Here is a 27,621-nt window from a genome sequence, read left to right as displayed (position 1 = left end):
AGAGGCTGAGATAGAGGTGTAGAGGTAGAGGTAGAGGTGTAGAGGAAGAGGTGTAGAGATAGAGGTAGAGGTGTAGACGTAGATGTAGAGGTGGAGGTGTAGAGGTAGAGGTAGAGGTGTAGAGGTAGAGGTAGAGGTGTAGAGGTAGAGGTAGATGTGTAGAGGTAGAGGTGTAGAGGTAGATGTAGAGGTGTAGAGGTAGAGGTAGACGTGTAGAGGTAGAGGTGTAGAGGGAAGTGGTAGAGGTAGAGGGAGAGGTTTAGAGGTAGAGGGAGAGTTGTAGAGGTAGAGGTAGAGTTGTAGAGGTAGAGGGAGAGGTGTAGAGGTAGAGGTAGAGGTGTAGATGTAGAGGTAGAGGTAGAGGTGTAGAGGTAGAGGTGTAGAGGCAGAGTTAGAGGTGTAGTGGTAGAGGGAGAGCTGTATATTTAGATGTAGACATAGAGCTAGAGGTGTAGATGTACAGGTAGAGGTGTAGAGGTAGAGGTAGAGATGCAGAGGTAGAGGTAGAGGTGTAGAAGTAGAGGTAGAGGTGTAGAAGTAGAGGTTGATGTGTAGAGGTAGAGGTAGATGTGTAGAGGTAGAGGTAGAGGTGTAGAGGTAGAGGTAGAAGTGTAAAGGTAGAGGTAGAGGTGTAGAGGTAGAGGTAGAGATGGAAATGTAGAGGTAGAGGTGTAGAGGTAGAGGTATAGTGGTAGGTGTAGAGGTGTAGAGGTAGAGGTACAGGTGTAGAGTTATAGGTTAGAGGTAGAGGTGTAGAGGTAGAGGTAGAGGTGTAGGGGTAGAGGTAGATGTGTAGAGGTAGAGGTGTAGAGGTAGATATAGAGGTGTAGAGGTAGAGGTAGATGTGTAGAGGTAGAGGTGTAGAGGGAAGTGGTAGAGGTAGAGGGAGAGGTTTAGAGGTAGAGGGAGAGTTGTAGAGGTAGAGGTAGAGTTGTAGAGGTAGAGGGAGAGGTGTAGAGGTAGAGGTAGAGGTGTAGATGTAGAGGTAGAGGTAGAGGTGTAGAGGTAGAGGTGTAGAGGTAGAGTTAGATGTGTATTGGTAGAGGGTGAGCTGTATAGGTAGAGGTAGACATAGAGATAGAGGTGTAGATGTACAGGTAGAGGTGTAGAGGTAGAGGTAGAGATGCAGAGGTAGAGATAGAGGTGTAGAAGTAGAGGTAGAGGTGTAGAAGTAGAGGTTGATGTGTAGAGGTAGAGGTAGAGGTGTAGAGGTAGAGGTAGAGGTGTAGAGGTAGAGGTAGAAGTGTAAAGGTAGAGGTAGAGGTGTAGAGGTAGAGGTATAGTGGTAGGTGTAGAGGTGTAGAGGTAGAGGTACAGGTGTAGAGTTATAGGTTAGAGGTAGAGGTGTAGAGGTAGAGGTAGAGGTGTAGGGGTAGAGGTAGATGTGTAGAGGTAAACATAGAGGTTTAGAAGTAGAGGTAGAAGTGTAGATGTAGAGATAGAGGTGTAGAGGTACAGGTGTAGAGGTAGAGGTAGAGGTGTAGAGGTAGAAGTAGAGGTGTAGAGGTAGACGTAGAGGAGTAGAGGTAGAGGTTGAGGTGTAGAGGTAGAGGTAGGGGTGTAGTAGTAGAGGTAGAGGTGTAGAGGTAGAGGTAGAAGTGTAGAGGTAGAGGTAGAGGTGTAGAGGTAGAGGGAGAGGTGTAGAGGTAGAGGGAGTGGTGTAGAAGTGGAGGGAGAGGTGTAGAGGTAGAGGGAGAAGTTTAGAGGTAGAGGGAGAGGTGTAGAGGTAGACGGAGAGGTGTAGAGGTTGACGGAGAGGTGTCGAGGTAGAGGGAGAGGTGTAGAGGTAGAGGGAGAGGTGTAGAGGTAGAGGGAGTGTGGTAGATGTAGAGGGAGAGGTGTAGAGGTAGAGGGAGAGGTTTAGTGGTAGAGGGAGAGGTGTAGATGTAGAGGGAAAGTTGTAGAGGTAGACGGAGAGGTGAAGAGTTAGATGCAGAGGTGTAGAAGTAGAGGGAAATGTGTAAAGGTAGAGGTAGAGGTAGAGGTAGAGAGGTAGAGGGAGAGACTTAGATGTAGAGAGGTAGAGGTAGAGAGGTAGAGGTAGAGAGGTAGAGGTAGTGTGGTAGAGGTAGAGAGGTAGAGGTAGAAAGGTAGAGGTAGAGAGGTAGAGGTAGAGGGATAGAGGTAGTGGTAGATGTGTAGAGGTAGAGGTAGAGGTACAGTTGTAGAGGTAGAGGGAGATGTGTAGAGGTAAAGGGAGAGGATTAGAGTTAGAGGTAGAGGTGTAGAAGTAGAGATAGAAGTGTAGAAGTCCAGGTCGCGGTGTAGAGGTAGAGGTAGAGTTGTAGAGTTAGAGGTAGAGGTAGAGGTGTAGAGGTAGAGGTAGAGGTGTAGAGGTAGAGGTAGAGGTAGAGGTAGAGAGGTTGAGGTAGAGATGTAGAGGTGGAGTGGTAGAGGTAGAGAGTTAGAGGTAGAAATGTAGAGGTAGAGAAGTAGAGGTAGAGAGGTAGAGGTAGAAAGGTAGAGGTTAGAGGTAGTCGTAGAGAGGTAGAAGTAGACACGTAGAGGGAGAGAGCTAGAGGTAGAGAGGTAGAGGTGTAGAGGTAGAGGTAGCGGTCGATGTGTACAGGTAGATTTAGAGGTGTAGAGGTTGAGATTGAGGTAGAGGTAGAGAGGTAGAGGTAGAGAGGTAGAGGTAGAGTGGTAGAGGTAGAGAGGTAGAGGTAGAGTCGTAGAGGTAGAGAGATAGAGGTAGAAAGGTAGAGGTAGAGAAGTAGAGGTAGAGAGGTAGAGGTAGAGAGGGAGAGGTAGAGAGGTAGAGGTATAGAGGTAGAGGTAGAGACTTAGAGGTAGAGAGTAAGAGGTAGAGAGGTAGAGGTACAGAGGTAGAGGTGTAGAGGTAGAGGTAGAGGTAGAGGTAGAGAGGTAGAGGGAGACATAGATGGAGAGAGGTAGAGGTAGAGGTAGAGATAGAGGTGTAGATGTAGAGGTAGAGGTAGAGGTAGAGGTAGAGAGGTAGATGTAGAGGTAGATGTACAGAGATAGAGAGGTACAAGTAGATAGGTAGAGGTAGAGAGTTAGAGGTATAGAGTTAGAGGAAGAGAGGTAGAGGTAGAGAGGTATAGGTGTAAAGGTAGAGGGAGAGGTAGAGGAAGAGGTAGATGTAGAGAGGTAGAGGTAGAGAGGTAGAGGTAGAGGTGTAGAGGTAGAGGTGTAGAGGTAGAGATAGAGGTGTAGAGGTAGAGGTAGATGTGTAGATGTAGAGGTAGAGGAGTAGAGGTAGAGGTAGAGGTGTAGAAGTAGATGTAGAGGAGGAGAGGTAGAGGTAGAGGTGTAGAGTTAGATTGTAGACGCAGAGGTAGAGTTGTAGAGGCTGAGTTAGAGGTGTAGAGGTATAGGTAGAGGTGTAGAGGAAGAGGTGTAGAGATAGAGGTAGAGGTGTAGAGGTAGATGTAGAGGTAGAGGTGTAGATGTAGAGGTAGAGGTGTAGAGGTAGAGGTAGAGGTGTAGAGGGAGAGGTGTAGAGGTAGAGGGAGAGGTTTAGAGGTAGAGGGAGAGGTGTAGAGGTAGAGGTGTAGTGGTAGATGTAGACTTGTAGAGGTAGAGGTAGACGTGTAGAGGTAGAGGTGTAGAGGGAAGTGGTAGAGGTAGAGGGAGAGGTTTAGAGGTAGAGGGAGAGGTGTAGAGGTAGAGGTAGAGGTGTAGAGGTAAAGGTAGATGTGTAGAGGTAGAGTTAGAGGTGTAGAGGGAGAGGTGTAGAGGTAGAGGGAGAGGTTTAGAGGTAGAGGGAGAGGTGTAGAGGTAGAGGGAGTTGTGTAGAGGTAGAGGGAGAGGTTTAGAGATAGAGGGAGAGGTGTAGAGGTACAGGGAGAGGTGTAGAGTTAGAGGGAGAGATGTAGAGGTAAAGGGAGAGGTTTAGAGGTAGAGGGAGAGGTGTAGAGTTAGCGGGAGTAGTTGAAAGGTACATGGAGAGGTTAAGAGGTAGAGGTAGAGGTGTAGAGGTAGAGATAGAAGTGTAGACGCTGAGGTCGCGGAATATAGGTAGAGATAGATGTGTAGAGGTAGAGGTGTAGAGGTAGAGGTGTAGAGGGGGAGGGCGAGGTGTAGAGGTAGAGGGAGAGGTGTAGAGGTAGAGTGAGAGGTGTAGGGCTAGATGAAGAAGTGTAGAGGTACACGGAGGGGTGTAGAGGTAGAGGGAGAGGTGTAGAGGTAGAGCTAGAGGTGTAGAGGTAGAGGGAGAAGTGTAGAGGTAGACGGAGAGGTTTAGAAGTAGAGGGAGAGGTGCAGAGGTAGAGGGAGAGGAGTAGAGGTAGAGGGAGAGGTGTAGATTTAGAGGTGTAGATGTAGAGGTAGAGTTGTAGATGTAGAGGTAGAGGTGGAGAGGTAGAGGTAGGGGTGTAGAGGTAGACGTAGAGGTGTAGATGTAGAGGTATAGGTGTAGAGGTAGAGTGATAGTTGTAGAGGAAGAGGTAGAGGTGTAGAGGTAGAGGTGTAGAAGTAGAGGTAGATGTGGAGAGGTAGAACTAGAGTTGTAGAGGTAGAGCTAGATGTGTAGAGGTAGAGGTAGAGGTGTAGAGGTAGAGGTATAGAGGTAGAGGTAGAGGTGTAGAGGTAGAGGTAGAGGTTTAGAGGTAGATGTAGAGGTGTAGAGGTAGAGGTAGAGGTGTAGAGGTAGAGGTAGAGGTAGAGATAGAGGTGTAGAGGTAGAGATAGAGGTGTAGAGGTAGAGGTAGAGGTGTAGATGCAGAGGTAGAGGTGTAGAGGTAGAGGAAGAGGTGTAGAAGTAGATGTAGAGGTGGAGAGGTAGAGGAAGAGGTGTAGAGGTAGAGGTAGAGTGCAGAGGCAGAGGTAGAGGTGTAGAGGCTGAGTTAGAGGTGCAGATGTAGAGGCAAGGTGTAGAGGTAGAGGTAGAGGTGTAAAGGTAGAGGTAGAAGTGTAGAGGTAGAGGTATAGTGGTAGGGGGAGTGGTGTAGAGGTAGAGGTAGAGGTACTGGTGTAGAGGTAGAGGTTAGATATAGAGGTGTAGAGGTAGAGGTGTAGGGGTAGAGGTAGAGGTGTAGAGGTAAACATAGAGGTCTAGAAGTAGAGGTAGAAGTGTAGAGGTAGAGACAGAGGTGTAGAGGTAGAGGTGTAGAGGTAGAGTTAGAGGTGTAGAGGTAGAATTAGAGGTGTAGAGGTAGACGTAGAGGAGTAGAGGTAGAGATAGAAGTGTAGAGGTAGAGGTAGGGGTGTAGTATTAGAGGTAGAGGTGTAGAGGTACAGGTAGTAGTGTAGAGTTAGTCGTAGAGGTGTAGAGTTAGAGGGAGAGGTGTAGAGGTAGGGGGAAGATGTAGAAGGGGAGGGAGAGGTGTAGAGGTAGACGGAGAGGTGTAGAGCTAGAGGGAGAGGAGTAGAGGTAGAAGGAGAGGTATAGAGGTAGAGGGAGAGGTGTAGAAGTAGAGGGAAGGGTGTAGATGTAGAGGGAAAGGTGTAAAGGTAGAGGGAGTGTTGTACACGTAGAGGGAGAGATGTAGAGGTAGAGGGAGAGGTTTAGTGGTAGAGGGAGAGGTGTAGAGGTAGAGGGAGAGGTGTAGAGGTAGACGGAGAGGTGAAGAGGTAGAGGCAGAGTTGTAGAAGTAGACGGAGAGGTATAGATGTAGAGGTAGAGATAGAGAGTTAGAGATAGAGACTTAGATGTAGAGAGGTAGAGGTAGAGTGGGAGAGGTAGAGAGGTAGAGGTAGAGGTAGAGAGGTAGAGGAAGAGAGATAGATGTAGAGACTTAGAGGTAGAGAGGTAGAGGTAGAGAGGTAGAGGTGTAGAGGTAGAGGTAGAGGTAGAGAGGTAGAGGTAGAGAGGTAGAGGTAGAGTGGTAGAGGTAGAGAGTTAGAGGTAGAAAGGTAGAGGTAGAGAGGTAGAGGTAGAGGTAGTGAGGTAGAGGTAGAGAGGTAGATGTAGAGACTTATAGGTAGAGAGGTAGAGGTAGAGAGGTAGAGGTCGAGAGGTAGAGGTGTAGAGGCAGAGGTAGAGGTAGAGGTAGAGAGGTAGAGGTAGAGACTTAGATGGAGAGAGGTAGAGGTAGAGGTAGAGATAGAGGTGTATAGGTAGAGGTAGAGGTACAGGTAGAGAGGTAGATGTAGAGGTAGATGTACAGAGGTAGAGGTAGAGAGGTACAAGTAGATAGGTAGAGGTAGAGAGTTAGAGGTAGAGAGGTAGAGGAAGAGAGGTAGAGGTAGAGAGGTATAGGTGTAAAGGTAGAGGGAGAGGTAGAGGAAGAGGTAGATGTAGAGAGGTAGAGGTAGAGAGGTAGAGGTAGAGGTGTAGAGGTAGAGGTGTAGAGGTAGAGATAGAGGTGTAGAGGTAGAGGTAGAGGTGTAGATGTAGAGGTAGAGGAGTAGAGGTAGAGGTATAGAAGTAGATGTAGAGGTGGAGAGGTAGAGGTAGAGGTGTAGAGTTAGATTGTAGAGGCAGAGGTAGAGTTGTAGAGGCTGAGATAGAGGTGTAGAGGTAGAGGTAGAGGTGTAGAGGAAGAGGTGTAGAGATAGAGTTAGAGGTGTAGACGTAGATGTAGAGGTGGAGGTGTAGAGGTAGAGGTAGAGGTGTAGAGGTAGAGGTAGAGGTGTAGAGGTAGAGGTAGATGTGTAGAGGTAGAGGTGTAGAGGTAGATGTAGAGGTGTAGAGGTAGAGGTAGACGTGTAGAGGTAGAGGTGTAGAGGGAAGTGGTAGAGGTAGAGGGAGAGGTTTAGAGGTAGAGGGAGAGTTGTAGAGGTAGAGGTAGAGTTGTAGAGGTAGAGGGAGAGGTGTAGAAGTTGAGTAGAGGTGTAGATGTAGAGGTAGAGGTAGAGGTGTAGAGGTAGAGGTGTAGAGGTAGAGTTAGAGGTGTAGTGGTAGAGGGAGAGCTGTATAGGTAGAGGTAGACATAGAGATAGAGGTGTAGATGTACAGGTAGAGGTGTAGAGGTAGAAGTAGAGATGCAGAGGTAGAGGTAGAGGTGTAGAAGTAGAGGTAGAGGTGTAGAAGTAGAGGTTGATGTGTAGAGGTAGAGGTAGAGGTGTAGAAGTAGAGGCAGAGGTGTAGAGGTAGAGGTAGAAATGTAAAGGTAGAGGCAGAGGTGTAGAGGTAGAGGTAGAGATGGAAATGTAGAGGTAGAGGTGTAGAGGTAGAGGTATAGGGGTAGGTGTAGAGGTGTAGAGGTAGAGGTACAGGTGTAGAGTTATAGGTTAGAGGTAGAGTTGTAGAGGTAGAGGTAGAGGTGTAGGGGTAGAGGTAGAGGTGTAGAGGTAAACATAGAGGTGTAGAAGTAGAGGTAGAAGTGTAGATGTAGAGATAGAGGTGTAGAGGTAGAGGTGTAGAGGTAGAGGTAGAGGTGTAGAGGTAGAAGTAGAGGTGTAGAAGTAGACGTAGAGGAGTAGAGGTAGAGGTAGAGGTGTAGAGGTAGAGGTAGGGGTGTAGTAGTAGAGGGAGAGGTGTAGAGGTAGAGCGAGTGGTGTAGAAGTGGAGGGAGAGGTGCAGAGGTAGAGGGAGAGGTTTAGAGGTAGAGGGAGAGGTATAGAGGTAGACGGAGAGGTGTAGAGGTTGACGGAGAGGTGTAGAGGTAGAGGGAGAGGTGTAGAGGTAGAGGGAGAGGTGTAGAGGTAGAGGGAGTGTTGTATACGTAGAGGGAGAGGTGTAGAGGTAGAGGGAGAGGTTTAGTGGTAGAGCGAGAGGTGTAGATGTAGAGGGAAAGGTGTAGAGGTAGACGGAGAGGTGAAGAGTTAGAGGCAGAGGTGTAGAAGTAGAGGGAAATGTGTAAAGGTAGAGGTAGAGGTAGAGGTAGAGAGGTAGAGGGAGAGACTTAGATGTAGAGAGGTAGAGGTAGAGAGGTAGAGGTAGAGAGGTAGAGGTAGTGTGGTAGAGGTAGAGAGGTAGAGGTAGAAAGGTAGAGGTAGAGAGGTAGAGGAAGAGGGATAGAGGTAGTGGTAGAGGTGTAGAGGTAGAGGTAGAGGTACAGGTGTAGAGGTAGAGGGAGAGGTGTAGAGGTAAAGGGAGAGGTTTAGAGTTAGAGGTAGAGGCGTAGAAGTAGAGATAGAAGTGTAGAGGTCGAGGTCGCGGTGTAGAGGTAGAGGTAGAGTTGTAGAGTTAGAGGTAGAGGTAGAGGTGTAGAGGTAGAGGTAGAGGTAGAGGTAGAGAGGTTGAGGTAGAGAGGTAGAGGTGGAGTGGTAGAGGTAGAGAGTTAGAGGTAGAAATGTAGAGGTAGAGAAGTAGAGGTAGAGAGGTAGATGTAGAGGTAGATGTACAGAGGTAGAGAGGTACAAGTAGATAGGTAGAGGTAGAGAGTTAGAGGTAGAGAGTTAGAGGAAGAGAGGTAGAGGTAGAGAGGTATAGGTGTAAAGGTAGAGGGAGAGGTAGAGGAAGAGGTAGATGTAGAGAGGTAGAGGTAGAGAGGTAGAGGTAGAGGTGTAGAGGTAGAGGTGTAGAGGTAGAGATAGAGGTGTAGAGGTAGAGGTAGAGGAGTAGATGTAGAGGTAGAGGTAGAGGTGTAGAGTTAGAGGTAGAGGTGTAGAAGTAGATGTAGAGGTGGAGAGGTAGAGGTAGAGGTGTAGAGTTAGATTGTAGAGGCAGAGGTAGAGTTGTAGAGGCTGAGTTAGAGGTGTAGAGGTATAGGTAGAGGTGTAGAGGAAGAGGTGTAGAGATAGAGGTAGAGGTGTAGAGGTAGATGTAGAGGTAGAGGTGTAGAGGTAGAGGTAGAGGTGTAGAGGTAGAGGTAGAGGTGTAGAGTTAGAGGTAGAGGTGTAGAAGTAGAGGTGTAGTGGTAGATGTAGAGGTGTAGAGGTAGAGGTAGACGTGTAGAGGTAGAGGTGTAGAGGGAAGTGGTAGAGGTAGAGGGAGAGGTTTAGAGGTAGAGGGAGAGGTGTAGAGGTAGAGGTAGAGGTGTAGAGGTAGAGGGAGAGGTGTAGAGTTAGAGGTAGAGGTGTAGAGGTAGAGGTAGAGGCGTAGATGTAGAGGTAGAGGTGTAGAGGTAGAGGTGTAGAGGTAGAGTTAGAGGTGTAGTGGTAGAGGGAGAGGTGTAGAGGTAGAGGTAGACATAGAGATAGAGGTGTAGATGTATAGGTAGAGGTGTAGAGGTAGAGGTAGAGATGCAGAGGTAGAGGTAGAGGTGTAGAAGTAGAGGTAGAGGTGTAGAAGTAGAGGTTGATGTGTAGAGGTTGAGGAAGAGGTGTAGAGGTAGATGTAGAGGTGTAGAGGTAGAGGTAGAAGTGTGGAGGTAGAGGTAGGGGTGTAGTATTAGAGGTAGAGGTGTAGAGGTACAGGTAGTAGTGTAGAGTTAGTCGTAGAGGTGTAGAGGTAGAGGGAGAGGTGTAGAGGTAGGGGGAAGATGTAGAAGGGGAGGGAGAGGTGTAGAGGTAGACGGAGAGGTGTAGAGCTAGAGGGAGAGGAGTAGAGGTAGAAGGAGAGGTGTAAAGGTAGAGGGAGAGGTGTAGAAGTAGAGGGAAGGGTGTAGAAGTAGAGGGAAAGGTGTAGAGGTAGAGGGAGTGTTGTACAAGTAGAGGGAGAGGTGTAGAGGTAGAGGGAGAGGTTTAGTGGTGGAGGGAGAGGTGTAGAGGTAGAGGGAGAGGTGTAGAGGTAGACAGAGAGGAGAAGAGGTAGAGGCAGAGTTGTAGAAGTAGACGGAGAGGTATAGAGGTAGAGGTAGAGGTAGAGAGGTAGAGGTAGAGTGGGAGAGGTAGAGAGGTAGAGGTAGAGGTAGAGAGGTAGAGGAAGAGAGATAGATGTAGAGACTTAGAGGTAGAGAGGTAGAGGTAGAGAGGTAGAGGTGTAGAGGTAGAGGTAGAGGTAGAGAGTTAGAGGTAGAAAGGTAGAGGTAGAGAGGCAGAGGTAGAGGTAGTGAGGTAGAGGTAGAGAGGTAGATGTAGAGACTTAGAGGTAGAGAGGTAGAGTTAGAGAGGTAGAGGTCGAGAGGTAGAGGTGTAGAGGCAGAGGTAGAGGTAGAGGTAGAGAGGTAGAGGTAGAGACTTAGCTGGAGAGAGGTAGAGGTAGAGGTAGAGATAGAGGTGTATAGGTAGAGGTAGAGGTACAGGTAGAGAGGTAGATGTAAAGGTAGATGTACAGAGGTAGAGGTAGAGAGGTACAAGTAGATAGGTAGAGGTAGAGAGTTAGAGTTAGAGAGGTAGAGGAAGAGAGGTAGAGGTAGAGAGGTATAGGTGTAAAGGTAGAGGGAGAGGTAGAGGAAGAGGTAGATGTAGAGAGGTAGAGGTAGAGAGGTAGAGGTAGAGGTGTAGAGGTAGAGGTGTAGAGGTAGAGATAGAGGTGTAGAGGTAGAGGTATAGGTGTAGATGTAGAGGTAGAGGAGTAGAGGTAGAGGTGTAGAAGTAGATGTAGAGGTGGAGAGGTAGAGGTAGAGGTATAGAGTTAGATTGTAGAGGCAGAGGTAGAGTTGTAGAGGCTGAGATAGAGGTGTAGAGGTAGAGGTAGAGGTGTAGAGGAAGAGGTATAGAGATAGAGGTAGAGGTGTAGTCGTAGATGTAGAGGTAGAGGTGTAGAGGTAGAGGTAGAGGTGTAGAGGTAGAGGTTTAGAGGTAGAGGTAGATGTGTAGAGGTAGAGGTGTAGAGGTAGATGTAGAGGTGTAGAGGTAGAGGTAGACGTGTAGAGGTAGAGGTGTAGAGGGAAGTGGTAGAGGTAGAGGGAGAGGTTTAGAGTTAGAGGGAGAGGTGTAGAGGTAGAGGTAGAGGTACAGGTGTAGAGGTAGAGGGAGAGGTGTAGAGGTAAAGGGAGAGGTTTAGAGTTAGAGGTAGAGGCGTAGAAGTAGAGATAGAAGTGTAGAGGTCGAGGTCGCGGTGTAGAGGTAGAGGTAGAGTTGTAGAGTTAGAGGTAGAGGTAGAGGTGTAGAGGTAGAGGTAGAGGTAGAGGTAGAGAGGTTGAGGTAGAGAGGTAGAGGTGGAGTGGTAGAGGTAGACAGTTAGAGGTAGAAATGTAGAGGTAGAGAAGTAGAGGTAGAGAGGTAGATGTAGAGGTAGATGTACAGAGGTAGAGAGGTACAAGTAGATAGGTAGAGGTAGAGAGTTAGAGGTAGAGAGTTAGAGGAAGAGAGGTAGAGGTAGAGAGGTATAGGTGTAAAGGTAGAGGGAGAGGTAGAGGAAGAGGTAGATGTAGAGAGGTAGAGGTAGAGAGGTAGAGGTAGAGGTGTAGAGGTAGAGGTGTAGAGGTAGAGATAGAGGTGTAGAGGTAGAGGTAGAGGAGTAGATGTAGAGGTAGAGGAGTAGAGTTAGAGGTAGAGGTGTAGAAGTAGATGTAGAGGTGGAGAGGTAGAGGTAGAGGTGTAGAGTTAGATTGTAGAGGCAGAGGTAGAGTTGTAGAGGCTGAGTTAGAGGTGTAGAGGTATAGGTAGAGGTGTAGAGGAAGAGGTGTAGAGATAGAGGTAGAGGTGTAGAGGTAGATGTAGAGGTAGAGGTGTAGAGGTAGAGGTAGAGGTGTAGAGGTAGAGGTAGAGGTGTAGAGTTAGAGGTAGAGGTGTAGAGGTAGAGGTGTAGTGGTAGATGTAGAGGTGTAGAGGTAGAGGTAGACGTGTAGAGGTAGAGGTGTAGAGGGAAGTGGTAGAGGTAGAGGGAGAGGTTTAGAGGTAGAGGGAGAGGTGTAGAGGTAGAGGTAGAGGTGTAGAGGTAGAGGGAGAGGTGTAGAGTTAGAGGTAGAGGTGTAGAGGTAGAGGTAGAGGCGTAGATGTAGAGGTAGAGGTGTAGAGGTAGAGGTGTAGAGGTAGAGTTAGAGGTGTAGTGGTAGAGGGAGAGGTGTAGAGGTAGAGGTAGACATAGAGATAGAGGTGTAGATGTATAGGTAGAGGTGTAGAGGTAGAGGTAGAGATGCAGAGGTAGAGGTAGAGGTGTAGAAGTAGAGGTAGAGGTGTAGAAGTAGAGGTTGATGTGTAGAGGTTGAGGAAGAGGTGTAGAGGTAGATGTAGAGGTGTAGAGGTAGAGGTAGAAGTGTGGAGGTAGAGGTAGGGGTGTAGTATTAGAGGTAGAGGTGTAGAGGTACAGGTAGTAGTGTAGAGTTAGTCGTAGAGGTGTAGAGGTAGAGGGAGAGGTGTAGAGGTAGGGGGAAGATGTAGAAGGGGAGGGAGAGGTGTAGAGGTAGACGGAGAGGTGTAGAGCTAGAGGGAGAGGAGTAGAGGTAGAAGGAGAGGTGTAAAGGTAGAGGGAGAGGTGTAGAAGTAGAGGGAAGGGTGTAGAAGTAGAGGGAAAGGTGTAGAGGTAGAGGGAGTGTTGTACAAGTAGAGGGAGAGGTGTAGAGGTAGAGGGAGAGGTTTAGTGGTGGAGGGAGAGGTGTAGAGGTAGAGGGAGAGGTGTAGAGGTAGACAGAGAGGAGAAGAGGTAGAGGCAGAGTTGTAGAAGTAGACGGAGAGGTATAGAGGTAGAGGTAGAGGTAGAGAGGTAGAGGTAGAGTGGGAGAGGTAGAGAGGTAGAGGTAGAGGTAGAGAGGTAGAGGAAGAGAGATAGATGTAGAGACTTAGAGGTAGAGAGGTAGAGGTAGAGAGGTAGAGGTGTAGAGGTAGAGGTAGAGGTAGAGAGTTAGAGGTAGAAAGGTAGAGGTAGAGAGGCAGAGGTAGAGGTAGTGAGGTAGAGGTAGAGAGGTAGATGTAGAGACTTAGAGGTAGAGAGGTAGAGTTAGAGAGGTAGAGGTCGAGAGGTAGAGGTGTAGAGGCAGAGGTAGAGGTAGAGGTAGAGAGGTAGAGGTAGAGACTTAGCTGGAGAGAGGTAGAGGTAGAGGTAGAGATAGAGGTGTATAGGTAGAGGTAGAGGTACAGGTAGAGAGGTAGATGTAAAGGTAGATGTACAGAGGTAGAGGTAGAGAGGTACAAGTAGATAGGTAGAGGTAGAGAGTTAGAGTTAGAGAGGTAGAGGAAGAGAGGTAGAGGTAGAGAGGTATAGGTGTAAAGGTAGAGGGAGAGGTAGAGGAAGAGGTAGATGTAGAGAGGTAGAGGTAGAGAGGTAGAGGTAGAGGTGTAGAGGTAGAGGTGTAGAGGTAGAGATAGAGGTGTAGAGGTAGAGGTATAGGTGTAGATGTAGAGGTAGAGGAGTAGAGGTAGAGGTGTAGAAGTAGATGTAGAGGTGGAGAGGTAGAGGTAGAGGTATAGAGTTAGATTGTAGAGGCAGAGGTAGAGTTGTAGAGGCTGAGATAGAGGTGTAGAGGTAGAGGTAGAGGTGTAGAGGAAGAGGTATAGAGATAGAGGTAGAGGTGTAGTCGTAGATGTAGAGGTAGAGGTGTAGAGGTAGAGGTAGAGGTGTAGAGGTAGAGGTTTAGAGGTAGAGGTAGATGTGTAGAGGTAGAGGTGTAGAGGTAGATGTAGAGGTGTAGAGGTAGAGGTAGACGTGTAGAGGTAGAGGTGTAGAGGGAAGTGGTAGAGGTAGAGGGAGAGGTTTAGAGTTAGAGGGAGAGGTGTAGAGGTAGAGGTAGAGGTGTAGAGGTAGAGGGAGAGGTGTAGAGGTAGAGGGAGAGGTGTAGATGTAGAGGTAGAGGTAGAGGTGTAGAGGTAGAGTTAGAGGTGTAGTGGTAGAGGGAGAGCTGTATAGGTAGAGGTAGACATAGAGATAGAGGTGTAGATGTACAGGTAGAGGTTTAGAGGTAGAGGTAGAGATGCATAGGTAGAGGTAGAGGTGTAGAAGTAGAGGTAGAGGTGTAGAAGTAGAGGTTGATGTGTAGAGGTAGAGGTAGAGGTGTAGAGGTAGAGGTAGAGGTGTAGAGGTAGAGGTAGAAGTGTAAAGGTAGAGGTAGAGGTGTTGAGGTAGAGGTAGAGATGGAAATGTAGAGGTAGAGGTGTAGAGGTAGAGGTATAGAGGTAGGTGTAGAGGTGTAGAGGTAGAGGTACAGGTGTAGAGTTATAGGTTAGAGGTAGAGGTGTAGAGGTAGAGGGAGAGGTGTAGAGGTAGAGGGAGTGGTGTAGAAGTGGAGGGAGAGGTGTAGAGGTAGAGGGAGAGGTTTAGATGTAGAGGGAGAGGTGTAGAGGTAGACGGAGAGGTGTCGAGGTTGACGGAGAGGTGTAGATGTAGAGGGAGAGGTGTAGAGGTAGAGGGAGGGGTGTAGAGGTAGAGGGAGTGTTGTAGACGTAGAGGGAGAGGTGTAGAGGTAGAGGTAGAGGTTTAGTGGTAGAGGGAGAGGTGTAGATGTAGAGGGAAAGGTGTAGAGGTAGACGGAGAGGTGAAGAGTTAGAGGCAGAGGTGTAGAAGTAGAGGGAAATGTGTAAAGGTAGAGGTAGAGGTAGAGGTAGAGAGGTAGAGGTAGAGTGGTAGAGGTAGAGAGGTAGAGGTAGAGGTATAGAGGTAGTGGTAGAGGTGTAGAGGTAGAGGTAGAGGTACAGGTGTAGAGGTAGAGGGAGAGGTGTAGAGGTAAAGGGAGAGGTTTAGAGTTAGAGGTAGAGGTGTAGAAGTAGAGATAGAAGTGTAGAGGTCGAGGTCGCGGTGTAGAGGTAGACGTAGAGTTGTAGAGTTAGAGGTAGAGGTAGAGGTGTAGAGGTAGAGGTAGCGGTAGAGGTGTAGAGGTAGAGTTAGAGGTGTAGAGGTAGAGGTAGAGGTAGAGGTAGAGAGGTAGAGGTAGAGAGGTAGAGGTGGAGTGGTAGAGGTAGAGAGTTAGAGGTAGAAATGTAGAGGTAGAGAAGTAGAGGTAGAGAGGTAGAGGCAGAGGTAGAGGTAGAAAGGTAGAGGTTAGAGGTAGTGGTAGAGAGGTAGAAGTAGACACGTAGAGGGAGAGAGCTAGAGGTAGAGAGGTAGAGGTGTAGAGGTAGAGGTAGAGGTGTAGAGATAGAGGTGTAGAGGTAGAGGTGTAGATGTAGAGGTAGCGGTCGATATGTACAGGTAGATTTAGAGGTGTAGAGGTTGAGGTTGAGGTAGAGGTAGAGAGGAAGAGGTAGAGAGGTAGAGGTATAGTGGTAGAGGTAGAGAGGTAGAGGTAGAGTGGTAGAGGTAGAGAGGTAGAGGTAGAAAGGTAGAGGTAGAGAAGTAGAGGTAGAGAGGTAGAGGTAGAGAGGTAGAGGTAGAGAGGTAGAGGTATAGAGGTAGAGGTAGAGACTTAGAGGTAGAGAGTAAGAGGTAGAGAGGTAGAGGTGTAGAGGTAGAGGTAGAGGTAGAGGTAGAGAGGTAGAGGGAGACTTAGATGGAGAGAGGTAGAGGTAGAGGTAGAGATAGAGGTGTAGTGTAGAGGTAGAGGTAGAGGTAGAGAGGTAGATGTAGAGGTAGATGTACAGAGGTAGAGAGGTACAAGTGGATAGGTAGAGGTAGAGTGTTAGAGGTAGAGAGTTAGAGGAAGAGAGGTAGAGGTAGAGAGCTATAGGTGTAAAGGTAGAGGGAGAGGTAGAGGAAGAGGTAGATGTAGAGAGGTAGAGGTAGAGAGGTAGAGGTAGAGGTGTAGAGATAGAGGTGTAGAGGTAGAGGTAGAGGTGGAGAGTAGTTGATGTATAGGTGTAGAGGTGTACAGGTAGAGGTAGAGTTGTAGAGGTAGAGGTGGAGGTGTAGAGGTGTAAAGGTAGAGGTGTAGAAGTAGAGGTAGAAGTGTAGAGGTGTAGAGGTACAGGTAGAGCTGTAGAGGTACAGGTAGAGGTGTAGAGGTAGAGGTAGGGGTGTAGAGGTAGAGGTAGAGGTGTAGAGGTAGAGGTAGAGGTCTAGAGGTAGAGGTAGATGTGTAGGGGTAGAGGTAGAGATGTATATGTATAGAGGTAGAGGTAGAGGTGTAGAGGTAGAGGTGTCGAGGTGTAGAGGTACAGGTAGAGGTGTAGAGGTAAAGGTGTAGAGGTGTAGAGGTAGAGGTAGAGGTAGAAGTGTAGAGTTTAGAGGTAGAGGTAGAGGTGTAGAGGTAGTGTTGTAGAGGTGTAGAGGGAGAGGTAGAGGAGTATAGGTAGAGGTGTAGTATTGTAGAGGTGTAGAGGTAGAGGTAGAGGTAGAGGTGTAGAGGGAGAGGTAGAGTTTTCGAGGTAGAGGTAGAGGTGTAGAGGTAGAGGTAGAGGTGTAGAGGTAGAGGTAGAATTGTAGAGGTAGAGGTAGAATTGTAGGGGTAGAGGGAGAGGTGTAGAGGAAGAGGGAGAGGTTTAGAGGTAGAGGTAGAGGTGTAGATGTAGAGGGGTAGAAGTGTAGAGGTAGAGGTGTAGAGTTGTAGAGGTGTAGAGGTGTAGAGGTAGAGGTGTAGAGGTAGAGGTGTAGAGTTAGTGGTGTAGAGGTAGAGGTAGAGGTGTAGAGGTAGAGGTGTAGAGGTGTTGAGGTAGAAGTAGAGGTGTAGAGGTAGAGGTGTAGTGGTGTAGAGGTAGAGGTAGAGGTGTAGGGGTAGAGGTAGTTTTGTAGAGGTAGAGGTAGAGGTGTAGAGGTAGAGGCAGTGGTGTAGAGGTAGAGTTAGAGGTTTAGAGGTAGAAGTGTACAGGGAGATGTGTAGAGGTAGATATGTAGAGTTAGTGGTGTAGAGGTAGAGGTGTAGAGGTGTAGAGGTGTAGAGGTAGAGGTAGATGTGTAGGGTAGAGGTAGATGTATAGACGTAGAGGGAGAGGTTTAGAAGTAGAGGGAGAGGTGTAGAGGTAGAGGTAGAGGTTTAGAGGTAGAGGGGTAGAATTGTAGAGGTAGAGATAGAGGTGTAGAGGTAGAAGTATAGGTAGAGGTAGTGGTGTTGAGGTAGAGGTCAAGTTGTATAGGTAGAGGTGTAGAGGTAGAAGTGTAGAGGTAGAGGTGTAGAGGTAGAGGTGTAGACGTAGAGGTAGAGGTAGAGGTAGAGGTGTAGAGGTACAGGTGTAGAGGTAGATGTGTAGAGGTACAGGTGTAGAAGTAGAGGTGTAGAACTGTAGAGGTAGAGGTAGAGGTGTAGAGGTTGATATAAAGGTGTAGAGGTAGAAGTGTAGAGGTGTAGAGGTATAGGATAGAGGTGTAGAGGTAGAGGTGCAGAGGTGTAGAGGTAGAGGTTTAGAAGTGTAGACGTGTAGAGGTAGAGGTAGAGGTATAGGTATATAGGTAGAGGTGTAGAGGGAGAGGTGTGGCGGTAGAGCTGTAGAGGTGTAGAGGTAGCGGTAGAGGTGTAGAGAGGTAGAAGTGTAGAGGTAGAGGTAGAGTTGTAGAGGTAGAGTTGTAGAAGTATATGTGTAGTGGTATAGGTATAGGTAGAGGTGTAGAGGTAGAAGTGTAGTGGTAGAGGTAGAGATGTGGAGGTAGAAGTAGAGGCAGAGGTAGAGGTGTAGAGGTAGAGGTAGAGGTAGAAGTGTAGAGGTAGAGTTAGAGGTGTAGAGGTGGAGGTGTAGAGGTTGAAGTAGAGCGGTCGAGGTGAAGGTGTAGAGGTAGAGGTAGAGGAAGAGTTGTAGAGGTAGAGGTAGAGGTGTAGAGGTAGATGTGTAGAGGTAGAAGTGTAGAGGTAGAAGTGTAGAGGTAGACGTGTAGAGGTAGAGGTGGAGGGGTAGAGGTTGAGGTGTAGAAGTAGATGTGTAGAGGTAGAGGTGTAGAGGTAGATTGTAGAGGTAGAGGTGTAGAGATAGAGGTGTAGAGGTAGAGGTGTAGAGGTAGAGGTGTAGACGTAGAGGTGTAGAGGTAGAGGTGTAGAGGTAGAGGTGTAGAGGTAGAAGTAGAGCGGTCGAGGTAGAGGTGTAGGGTTAGAGTTAGAGGTAGAGGTGTAGAGGTAGAGGTAGAAGTGTAGAGGCAGAGGTGTAGAGATAGAGGTGTAGAGGTAGAGGTAGATGTGGAGAGTAGTAGTTGTAGAGGTGTAGAGGTAGAGGTAGAGGTATAGAGGTAGAGGTGGAGGTGTAGAGGAGTAAAGGTAGAGGTGTAGAAGTAGAGGTAGAAGTGTAGAGGTGTAGAGGTACAGGTAGAGCTGTAGAGGTACAGGTAGAAGTGTAGAGGTAGAGGTAGGGGTGTAGAGGTAGAAGTGTAGATGTGTAGAGTTAGAGTTAGAGGTGTAGAGGTAGTGGTGTAGAGGTAGATGTGTAGAGGTAGAGGTGTAGAGGTAGAGGTGTAGAAGTAGAGGTGTAGAAATAGAGGAGTAGCGGTGGAGGTGTAGATGTGTTACGTGGAGGTAGAGTTGTAGAGGTAGAGGTAGAGGAGTAGAGGTAGAGGTAGAGGTGTACAGGTAGAGGTGTCGAGGTGTAGAGGTACAGGTAGAGGTGTAGAGGTAGAGTTATAGAGTTGTAGAGGTAGAGGTAGTGGTGTAGAGGTAGAAGTGTAGAGGTAGAAGTGTAGAGGTAGACGTGTAGAGGTAGAGGTAGAGGGGTAGAGGTTGAGGTGTAGAAGTAGATGTGTAGAGGTAGAGGTGTAGAGGTAGATTGTAGAGGTAGAGGTGTAGAGATAGAGGTGTAGATGTAGAGGTGTAGAGGTAGAGGTGTAGACGTAGAGGTGTAGAGGTAGAGGTGTAGAGGTAGAGGTGTAGAGTTAGAAGTAGAGCGGTCGAGGTAGAGGTGTAGGGTTAGAGTTAGAGGTAGAGGTGTAGAGGTAGAGGTAGAAGTGTAGAGGTAGAGGTGTAGAGATAGAGGTGTAGAGGTAGAGGTAGATGTGGAGAGTAGTAGTTGTAGAGGTGTAGAGGTAGAGGTAGAGGTATAGAGGTAGAGGTGGAGGTGTAGAGGAGTAAAGGTAGAGGTGTAGAAGTAGAGGTAGAAGTGTAGAGGTGTAGAGGTACAGGTAGAGCTGTAGAGGTACAGGTAGAAGTGTAGAGGTAGAGGTAGGGGTGTAGAGGTAGAAGTGTAGATGTGTAGAGTTAGAGTTAGAGGTGTAGAGGTAGTGGTGTAGAGGTAGATGTGTAGAGGTAGAGGTGTAGAGGTAGAGGTGTAGAAGTAGAGGTGTAGAAATAGAGGAGTAGCGGTGGAGGTGTAGATGTGTTACGTGGAGGTAGAGTTGTAGAGGTAGAGGTAGAGGAGTAGAGGTAGAGGTAGAGGTGTACAGGTAGAGGTGTCGAGGTGTAGAGGTACAGGTAGAGGTGTAGAGGTAGAGGTATAGAGTTGTAGAGGTAGAGGTAGTGGTGTAGAGGTAGAGGTAGTGGTGTAGAGGTAGAGGTAGAGGTGTAGGGGTAGAGGTTTAGAAGTAGAGGTAGAGGTGTAGAGGTAGAGATGCAGGTGTAGAGGTAGAGGTGTAGAGGTGTAGAGGTGTAGAGGTGTAGAGGTAGAGTTGTAGATGTAGAGGTGTAGAGGTAGAAGTGTATAGGTAGAGGTGTAGAGGTACAGGTGTAGATGTAGAGGTGTAGAAGTAGTGGTGTAGAGGTGGAGGTGTAGAGGTAGAGGTGTAGAGGTAGAGTTGTAGAGGTAGAGTGTAGAGGTAGAGGTGTAGAGGTAGAGGTAGAGGTGTAGACGTAGAGTTAGAGGTGTAAATGTAGAGGTGTAGAGGTGTAGATGTGTAGAGGTCGAGTCAGAAATGTAGAGGTGTAGAGGTAGAAGTAGAGGTAGAGGTGTAGAGGTGTAGAGGTAGACGTAGAGGTGTAGAGGTGTAGAGGTAGAGGTAGAGGTGTAGAGGTAGTGGTGTAGAGCTGTATAGGTAGAGGTAGAGGTAGAGGTGTAGAGGTGTAGAGGTAGAGGTAGTGGTGTATAGGTAGAGTTGTAGAGGTGTAGAGGTAGAGGTAGATGTGTAGAGGTATAGGTGTAGAGGTGTAGAGGTGTAGAGGTGTAGAGGTAGAGTTGTAGATGTAGAGGTGTAGAGGTAGAGGTATAGACGTAGAGGTAGATGTAGAAGTGTAGAGGTACAGGTGTAGAGGTACAGGTGTAGAGGTACAGGTGTAGAGGTAGATGTGTAGAGGTTCAGGTGTAGAAGTAGAGGTGTAGAACTGTAGAGGTAGAGGTAGAGGTGTAGAGGTTGATGTAAATGTGTAGAGGTAGAAGTGTAGAGGTGTAGAGGTAGAGGTTAGAGGTGTATAGGTAGAGGTGCAGAGGTGTAGAGGTAGAGGTTTAGAAGTGTAGACGTGTAGAGGTAGAGGTAGAGGTATAGGTATATAGGTAGAGGTGTAGAGGGAGAGGTGTAGCGGTAGAGCTGTAGAGGTGTAGAGGTAGCGGTAGAGGTGTAGAGTTGTAGCAGTAGAGGTAGATGTGTAGAGGTTAGAGGAACAGGTAGAGGTGTACAGGTAGAGGTAGAGGTGTAGTCGTGTAGAAAAACGGTGTAGAAGTAGGGCTAGGGGTGTAGATGTAGAGTTGTAGAGGTAGAGTTGGAGAGGTAGAGTTGTAGATGTGTAGAGATAGAGGTGTAGAAGTATAGGTGTAGAGGTAGATGTAGAGGTGTAGAGGTAGATGTGTAGAGATGTAGCCGTAGAGGTAGAAGTGTAGAGGTAGAGGTGTAGAGTTGTAGAGGTAGAGGTAGTGGTGTAGAGGTAGAGGTAGTGGTGTAGAGGTAGAGGTAGAGGTGTAGAGGTAGAGGTTTAGAGGTAGTGGTAGAGGTGTAGAGGTAGAGATGCAGGTGTTGAGGTAGAGGTGTAGAGGTGTAGTGGTGTAGAGGTGTAGAGGTAGAGTTGTAGAGGTAGAGGTGTAGAGGTAGAAGTGTAGAGGTAGAGGTGTAGAGGTAGAGTGTAGAGGTAGATGTGTAGAGGTATAGGTGTAGATGTGTAGAGGTGTAGAGTTAGAGGTAGAGGTGTAGAGGCATAGGCATAGGTAGAGGTGTAGAGGTAGAAGTGTAGAGGTAGAGTTGTAGAGGTAGAGGTAGAAGTGTAGAGGTAGAGGAAGAGGTGTAGAGGTAGAGGGAGAGGTGTAGTGGTAGAGGTAGAGGTGGAGGTGTAGAGGTAGAGAGGTAGAAGTGTAGAGGTAGAGGTAGAGTTGTAGAGTTAGAAGTAGAGGTGTAGAGGTAGAGGTAGAGGCAGATGTGTAGAGGTAGAGGTAGAGGTGTAGAGGTAGAGTTGTACAGGTATATGTGTAGAGGTATAGGTATAGGTAGAGGTGTAGAGGTAGAAGTGTAGAGGTAGAGTTTTAGAGGTAGAGGGAGAGGTAGAGGTGTAGATGTAGAGGTAGCGGTAGAGGTGTAGAGGTAGAGGTAGAGGTAGAAGTGTAGAGGTAGAGGTAGAGGTGTAGAGGTAGATGTGTAGAGGTAGAAGTGTAGAGGTAGAAGTGGAGAGGTAGACGTGTAGAGGTAGAGGTAGAGGGGTAGAGGTTGAGGTGTAGAGGTAGATGTGTAGAGGTAGAGTTGTAGAGGTAGATTGTAGAGGTAGAGGTGTAGAGATAGAGGTGTAGAGGTAGAGGTGTAGACGTAGAGGTGTAGAGGTAGAGGTGTAGAGGTAGAGGTGTAGAGGTAGAAGTAGAGCGGTCGAGGTAGAGGTGTAGGGGTAGAGGTAGAAGTGTAGAGGTAGAGGTGTAGAGATAGAGGTGTAGAGGTAGAGGTAGATGTGGAGAGTAGTAGATGTAGAGGTGTAGAGGTAGAGGTAGAGGTATAGAGGTAGAGGTGGAGGTGTAGAGGAGTAAAGGTAGAGGTGTAGAAGTAGAGGTAGAAGTGTAGAGGTGTAGAGGTACAGGTAGAGCAGTAGAGGTACAGGTAGAGGTGTAGAGGTAGAGGTAAGTGTGTAGAGGTAGAAGTGTAGATGTGTAGAGTTAGAGGTAGAGGTGTAGAGGTAGTGGTGTAGAGGTAGATGTGTAGAGGTAGAGGTGTAGAGGTAGAGGTGTAGAAGTAGAGGTGTAGAAATAGAGGAGTAGCGGTGGAGGTGTAGATGTGTTACGTGGAGGTAGAGTTGTTGAGGTAGAGGTAGAGGAGTAGAGGTAGAGGTAGAGGTGTACAGGTAGAGGTGTCGAGGTGTAGAGGTACAGGTAGAGGTGTAGAGGTAGAGGTATATAGTTGTAGAGGTAGAGGTAGTGGTGTAGAGGTAGAGGTAGTGGTGTAGAGGTAGAGGTAGAGGTGTAGAGTTAGAGGTTTAGAGGTAGAGGTAGAGGTGTAGAGGTAGAGATGCAGGTGTAGAGGTAGAGGTGTAGAGGTGTAGAGGTGTAGAGGTGTAGAGGTAGAGTTGTAGATGTAGAGGTGTAGAGGTAGAAGTGTATAGGTAGAGGTGTAGAGGTACAGGTGTAGATGTAGAGGTGTAGAGGTAGTGGTGTAGAGGTGGAGGTGTAGAGGTAGAGGTGTAGAGGTAGAGTTGTAGAGGTAGAGTGTAGAGGTAGAGGTGTAGAGGTAGAGGTAGAGGTGTAGACGTAGAGTTAGAGGTGTAAATGTAGAGGTGTAGAGGTGTAGATGTGTAGAGGTAGAGGTAGAAATGTAGAGGTGTAGAGCTGAATAGGTAGAGGTAGAGGTAGAGGTGTAGAGGTGTAGAGGTAGAGGTAGTGGTGTATAGGTAGAGTTGTAGAGGTGTAGAGGTAGAGGTAGATGTGTAGAGGTATAGGTGTAGAGGTGTAGAGGTGTAGAGGTGTAGAGGTAGAGTTGTAGAAGTAGAGGTAGAGTTTGAGGTGTAGAGGTAGAGGTGTAGATGTAGAGGTGTAGTTAGAGGTGTAGAGGTGTAGAGTTCAGGTGCAGATGTAGATGTGTAGAAGAAGAGGTGTAGTGGTAGATGTGTAGAGGTAGAGTTGTAGAGGTGGAGGTAGAGTTTGAGGTGTAGAGGTAGAGGTGTAGATGTAGAGGTGTAGTTAGAGGTGTAGAGGTGTAGAGGGAGAGGTGTAGAGGTAGATGTGTAGAGGTTGAGGTGTATTGGTAGATGTGTAGAGGTAGAGGTGTAGAGGTGGAGGTAGAGTTTGAGGTGTAGAGGTAGAGGTGTAGATGTAGAGGTGTAGTTAGAGGTGTAGAGGTGTAGAGGTAGAGGAGTAGAGGTAGAGGTGTAGAGGTAGAGGTGTAGAGGTAGAGATAGAGGTTTAGAGGTAGAGGTAGATTTGGAGAGGTAGAGGTAGATTTGTAGAGGTATAGGTGTAGAGGTGTAGAGGTGTAGAGGTAGAGGTAGAGGTGTAGATGTAGAGGTAGAGGTAGAGGTGTAGAGGTAGAAGTAGAGGTGTAGAGGTAGAGGAAGAGGTGTAGAGGTAGAGGTGTACAGGTATATGTGTAGAGGTATAGGTATAGGTAGAGGTGTAGAGGTAGAAGTGTAGAGGTAGAGTTGTAGAGGTAGAGGTAGAAGTGTATAGGTAGAGGAAGAGGTGTAGAGGTAGAGGGAGAGGTGTAGTGGTAGAGGTAGAGGTGGAGGTGTAGAAGTAGAGAGGTAGAATTTAAAGGTAGAGGTAGAGGTGTAGAGGTAGAGGTGTAGAGGTAGAGGTGTAGAGGTAAATGTGTACAGGTAGAGGTCTAGAGGTAGATGTGTAGAGGTAGAGGTGTAGAGGTAGAGATACAGGTGTAGAGGTAGAGGTAGAGGTGTAGAGGTAGAGGTAGATTTGTAGAGGTAGAGGTAGAGGTGTAGAGGTATAGGTAGAGGTATAGAGGTAGAGGTATAGGTGTAGAGGTAGAGGTATAGGTGAATAGGTAGAGGTAGAAGTGTAGAGGTAGAGGTAGAGGTGTAGAGTTAGGGGTTAAGGTGCATAGGTAGAGGTAGAGGTGTAGATGTCGAGGTAGATGTGTAGAGGTAGATGTGTTGAGGTAGAGGTAGAGGTGTAGAGGTAGAGTTAGAAGTGTAGAGGTAGAGTTAAAGGTGTAGTGTTGGTGGTGTAGAAGTAGATGTGTAGAGGTAGAAGTGTAGAGGTAGAGGTGTAGAGGTAAAGGTATAGGTGTAGAGGTAGAGGTAGATGTGTAGAGGTAGAGGTGTAGAGGTAGAGGTGTAGAGGTAGAAGTAGAGCGGTCGAGGTAGAGGTGTAGAGGTAGAGGTAGAGGTCGAGGTGTAGAGGTAGAGGTAGAGGTGTAGAGGTAGAGGTGTAGAGATAGAGGTGTAGAGGTAGAGGTAGAGGTGGAGAGTTGTAGATGTAGAGGTGTAGAGGTGTAGACGTAGATGTAGAGGTGTAGAGGTAGAGGTGGAGGTGTAGAGGAGTGAAGGTAGATGTGTAGAAGTAGAGGTAGAAGTGTAGAGCTGTAAAGGTACAGGTAGAGCTGTAGAGGTACAGGTAGAGGTGTAGAGGTAGAGGTAGGGGTGTAGAGGTAGAAGTGTAGATGTGTAGAATTAGAGATAGTGGTGTAGAGGTAGAGGTGTAGAAGTAGATGTGTAGAGGTAGAGGTGTAGAGGTAGAAGTGTAGAGGTAGACGTGTAGAAGTAGAGGTGTAGCGGTAGAGGTGTAGATGTGTTACATGGAGGTAGAGTTGTAGAGGTAGAGGTAGAGGTAGAGGAGTAGAGGTAGAGGTGTACAGGTAGAGGTGTGGAGGTGTAGTGGTCCAGGTAGAGGTGTAGAGATAGAGGTGTAGAGGTAGAGGTGTAGAGATAGAGGTGTAGAGATAGAGGTGTAGAGGTAGATGTGTAGACGTAGAGGTGAGGTGTAGAGGTAGACGTGTAGAGGTAGAAGTTTAGAGGTAGAGTGTAGAGGCAGAGGTAGATGTGTAGAGGTAGAGGTAGAGGTGTAGAGGTAGAGGTAGAGGTGTATAGGGAGAGGTGTAGAGGTAGTGGGAAAAGTGTAGAGGTAGAGGGAGAGGTGTAGAGGTAGAGGGAGAAGGGTAGATGTAGAGATTAGATGTAGATATGTAGAGGTAGAGAGGTAGAGGTAGAGAGGTAGAGGTGTATAGTTAGAGGTAGAGGTAGAGTTGTAGAGGTAGAGAGGTAGAGGTAGAGAGGTAGAGGTAGAGAGGTATAGGTAGTGGTAGAGGTAGAGGTGTAGAGGTAGTGGGAGAGGTGTAGATGTAGAGGGAGAGGTGTAAAGGTAGAGGGAGATGTGTAGACGTAGAGGGAGAGGTGTAGAGGTAGAGGGAGTAGTGTAGAGGTAGAGGGAGAGGTGTAGAGGTAGAGATGTAGAGGTATATGTAGAGGTGTAGTGGTAGAAGTAGAGTTATAGAGGTTTACGTAGACGAGGAGAGGTAGAGGTAGAAGTGTAGAGGTAGAGGTGTAGAAGTAGAGGTATAGTTGTAGTGGTAGAGGTAGAAGTGTAGAAGTAGAGGTAGAGGTGTAGAGGTAGAGGGAGAGGTGTATAGGTAGAGGGAGAGGTGCAGAGGTAGAGGGAGAGGGGTAGAGGTAGACGGAGTGGTGTAGAGGTAGAGGGAGAGGTGTAGAGGTCGAGGGAGGGTTGTACAGGTACAGGGAGAGTTGTAGAGGTAGAGGGGGAGGTGTAGAGGTAGAGGGAGCGGTGTAGAGGCAGAGGTAGAGGTGTAGATGTAGCGGTAGAGTTGTAGAGGTAGAGGTGCAGAGGTAGACGTAGAGGTGTAGAGGTAGGGGTCTAGAGGTAGAGGTAGAGGTAGACGTAGAGGTGTAGAGTTAGAGGTAGCGGAAGAGGTGTAGAAGTAGAGGTGTAGAAGTAGAGGTAGGGGTGAAGAGGTAGAGGTAGAGGTGTACAGGTATAGGTAGAGGTTTAGAGGTAGAGGTAGAGGTGTAGATGTAGAGGTAGAGGTTTAGAGGTAGAGGGAGAGGTGTAGAGGTAGAGGTAGAGGTAGAGAGGTAGAGGTATAGAGGTAGAGGTAGAGACTTAGAGGTAGAGAGGTAGAGGTAGAGAGGTAGAGGTAGATTTGTAGAGGTAGAGGTATAGGTGTAGAGGTAGAGGTAGATGTGTAGAGGTAGAGGTAGAAGTGTAGAGGTAGAGGGAGAGGTGTAGAGGTAGAGGAAGAGGTGTAGAGGTAGACGTAGAGGTAGAGATTAGATGTAGAGATATAGAGGTAGAGAGGTAGAGGTAGAGAGGTAGAGGTGTAGACGTAGAGGTAGAGGTAGAGGTAGAGGTGCAGAGGTAGAGGTAGAGGTGTAGAGGTAGATGTGTAGAATTTAGAGGTTGAGGTGGAGCTGTAGAGTTAGAGGTGTAGAGGTGTAGAGAAGAGGTAGAAGTGTAGAGGTAGAGGTAGCAGTGTAGAGGTAGAGGTGTAGAGGTAGAGGTGGAGGTAGAGATGTAGAGGTAGAGGTAGAGGTGTAGAGGTAGAGGGAGAGGTGCAGGGGTAGACGGAGAGGTGTAGAGGTAGAGTCAGAGGTGTAGATGTAGAGGGAGAGGTGTAGAGGTAGAGGGAGATGTGCAGAGGGAGAGGGAGAGATGTAGAGGTAGAGGGAGCAGTGTAGAGGTAGAGGGAGAGGTGTAGAGGTAGAGGGAAATGTGTAGAAGTAGAGGGAGATCTGTAGAAGTAGAGGGAGAAGAGTAGAGGTAGAGGGAGAGGTGTAGAGGTAGAGGGAGAGATGTAGAGGTAGAGGCAGTGGTGTAGAGGTAGAGGTGTAGAGGTTTAGAGGTTGAGGTAGAGCTGTAGAGGTAGAGGTGTAGAGGTGTAGAGAAGAGGTAGAAGTGTAGAGGTAGAGTTGTAGAGGTGTAGAGTTAGAGGTGTAGAGGTAGAGGGAGAGGTGTAGAGGTAGAGGGAGTGGTGTAGAAGTAGAGGGAGAGGTGTAGAGCTAGAGAAAGAGGTGTAGAGGTAGAGGGAGAGGTTTAGAGGTAGAGGGAGAGTTGTCGATGTAGAGCGAGAGGTGTAGAGGTGGAGGGAGAGGTGTAGAGTTAGGCGTAGAGGTGTAGAGGTAGAGTTATAGGTGTAGATGTAGAGGTAGAGGTGTAGAGGTAGAGGTAGAGGTGTAGATGTAGAGGTAGAGGTGTAGAGGTAGAGGTGGAGGTATAGAGGTAGAGGTAGAGGTAGAGAGGTAGAGGTTAGAGGTAGAGGGAGAGAGGTAGTGGTAGACAGGTAGAGGGAGACAGGTAGAGGTAGCGAGGTAGACGTGTAGAGGCAGAGGTAGAGGTGGAGAGGCAGAGGTGTACAGGTAACGGTAGAGGTAGAGGTGTAGAGGTAGCGGTAGAGGTGGAGAGGTAGAGGTGTAGAGGTAGAGGTAGAGAGTAGAAGTAGAGGTAGAGGTAGAGAGGTAGAGGAAGAGAGGTAGAGGTAGAGTGGTAGAGGTAGAGAGGTAGAGGTAGAAAGGAAAAGGTAGAGAGGTAGAGGTAGAGAGGTAGAGGTAGAGGTAGAGGTAGAGGTACAGAGGTAGAGGTAGAGACTTAGAGGTAGAGACTTAGAGGTAGAGAGGTAGAGGTGTAGAGGTAGAGGTAGAGGTAGAGCTAGAGCTAGAGTGGTAGTGGTAGAGATTAGATATAGAGATGTAGAGGTAGAGAGGGTAGAGGTAGAGAGGTGGAGGTGTAGAGGTAGAGGGAGATGTGTACCGGGAGAGGGAGAGATGTAGAGGTAGAGTTAGTGGTGTAGAGGTAGAGGGAGAGGTGTATATTTAGAGGGAGAATTGTATAGGAAGAGGGACAGGTGTAGAGGTAGAGGGAGAGGTGTAGAGGTAGAGGGAGATGTGTAGAGGTAGAGGGAGAGGTGTAGACTAAGAGGGAGAGGTGTAGATATAGAGGAAGAGATGTAGAGGTAGAGGGAGAGATGTAGAGTTAGAGGGAGAGATGTAGAGGTAGAGGGATAGATGTAGAGGTAGAGGGAGAGATGTAGAGGTAGAGGTGTAGAGGTAGAGGTAGAGGTCGAGAGGTAGAGGTTAGAGGTAATTGTAGAGAGATAGAGGTAGACAGGTAGAGGGAGAGAGGTAGAGGTAGAGAGGTAGAGGTGTAGAGGTATTGGTAGAGGTGTAGAGGTAGAGGTGTAGAGGTAGAGGTAGAGGTAGAAGTGTAGAGGTAGAGGTAGCGGTAGAGGTGTAGACGTAGAGTGCAGAGGTAGAGGTAGAGGTGTAGAGGTAGAGGTAGAGGTAGAGAGGTAGAGGTAGAGAGGTAGAGGTAGAGTGGTAGAGGTAGAGAGGTAGAGGTAGAAAGGTAGAGGTATAGAAGTAGAGGTAGAGAGGTAGAGGTATAGGTATAGAGGTAGAGGTATAGAGGTAGAGGTAGAGATTTAGAGGTAGAGAG

The sequence above is a fragment of the Peromyscus maniculatus genome, chromosome 16 (assembly GCF_049852395.1).
Source record: "Peromyscus maniculatus bairdii isolate BWxNUB_F1_BW_parent chromosome 16, HU_Pman_BW_mat_3.1, whole genome shotgun sequence".
Taxonomy (NCBI): domain Eukaryota; kingdom Metazoa; phylum Chordata; class Mammalia; order Rodentia; family Cricetidae; genus Peromyscus; species Peromyscus maniculatus.
Note: the sequence above shows the minus strand (reverse complement) of the source record.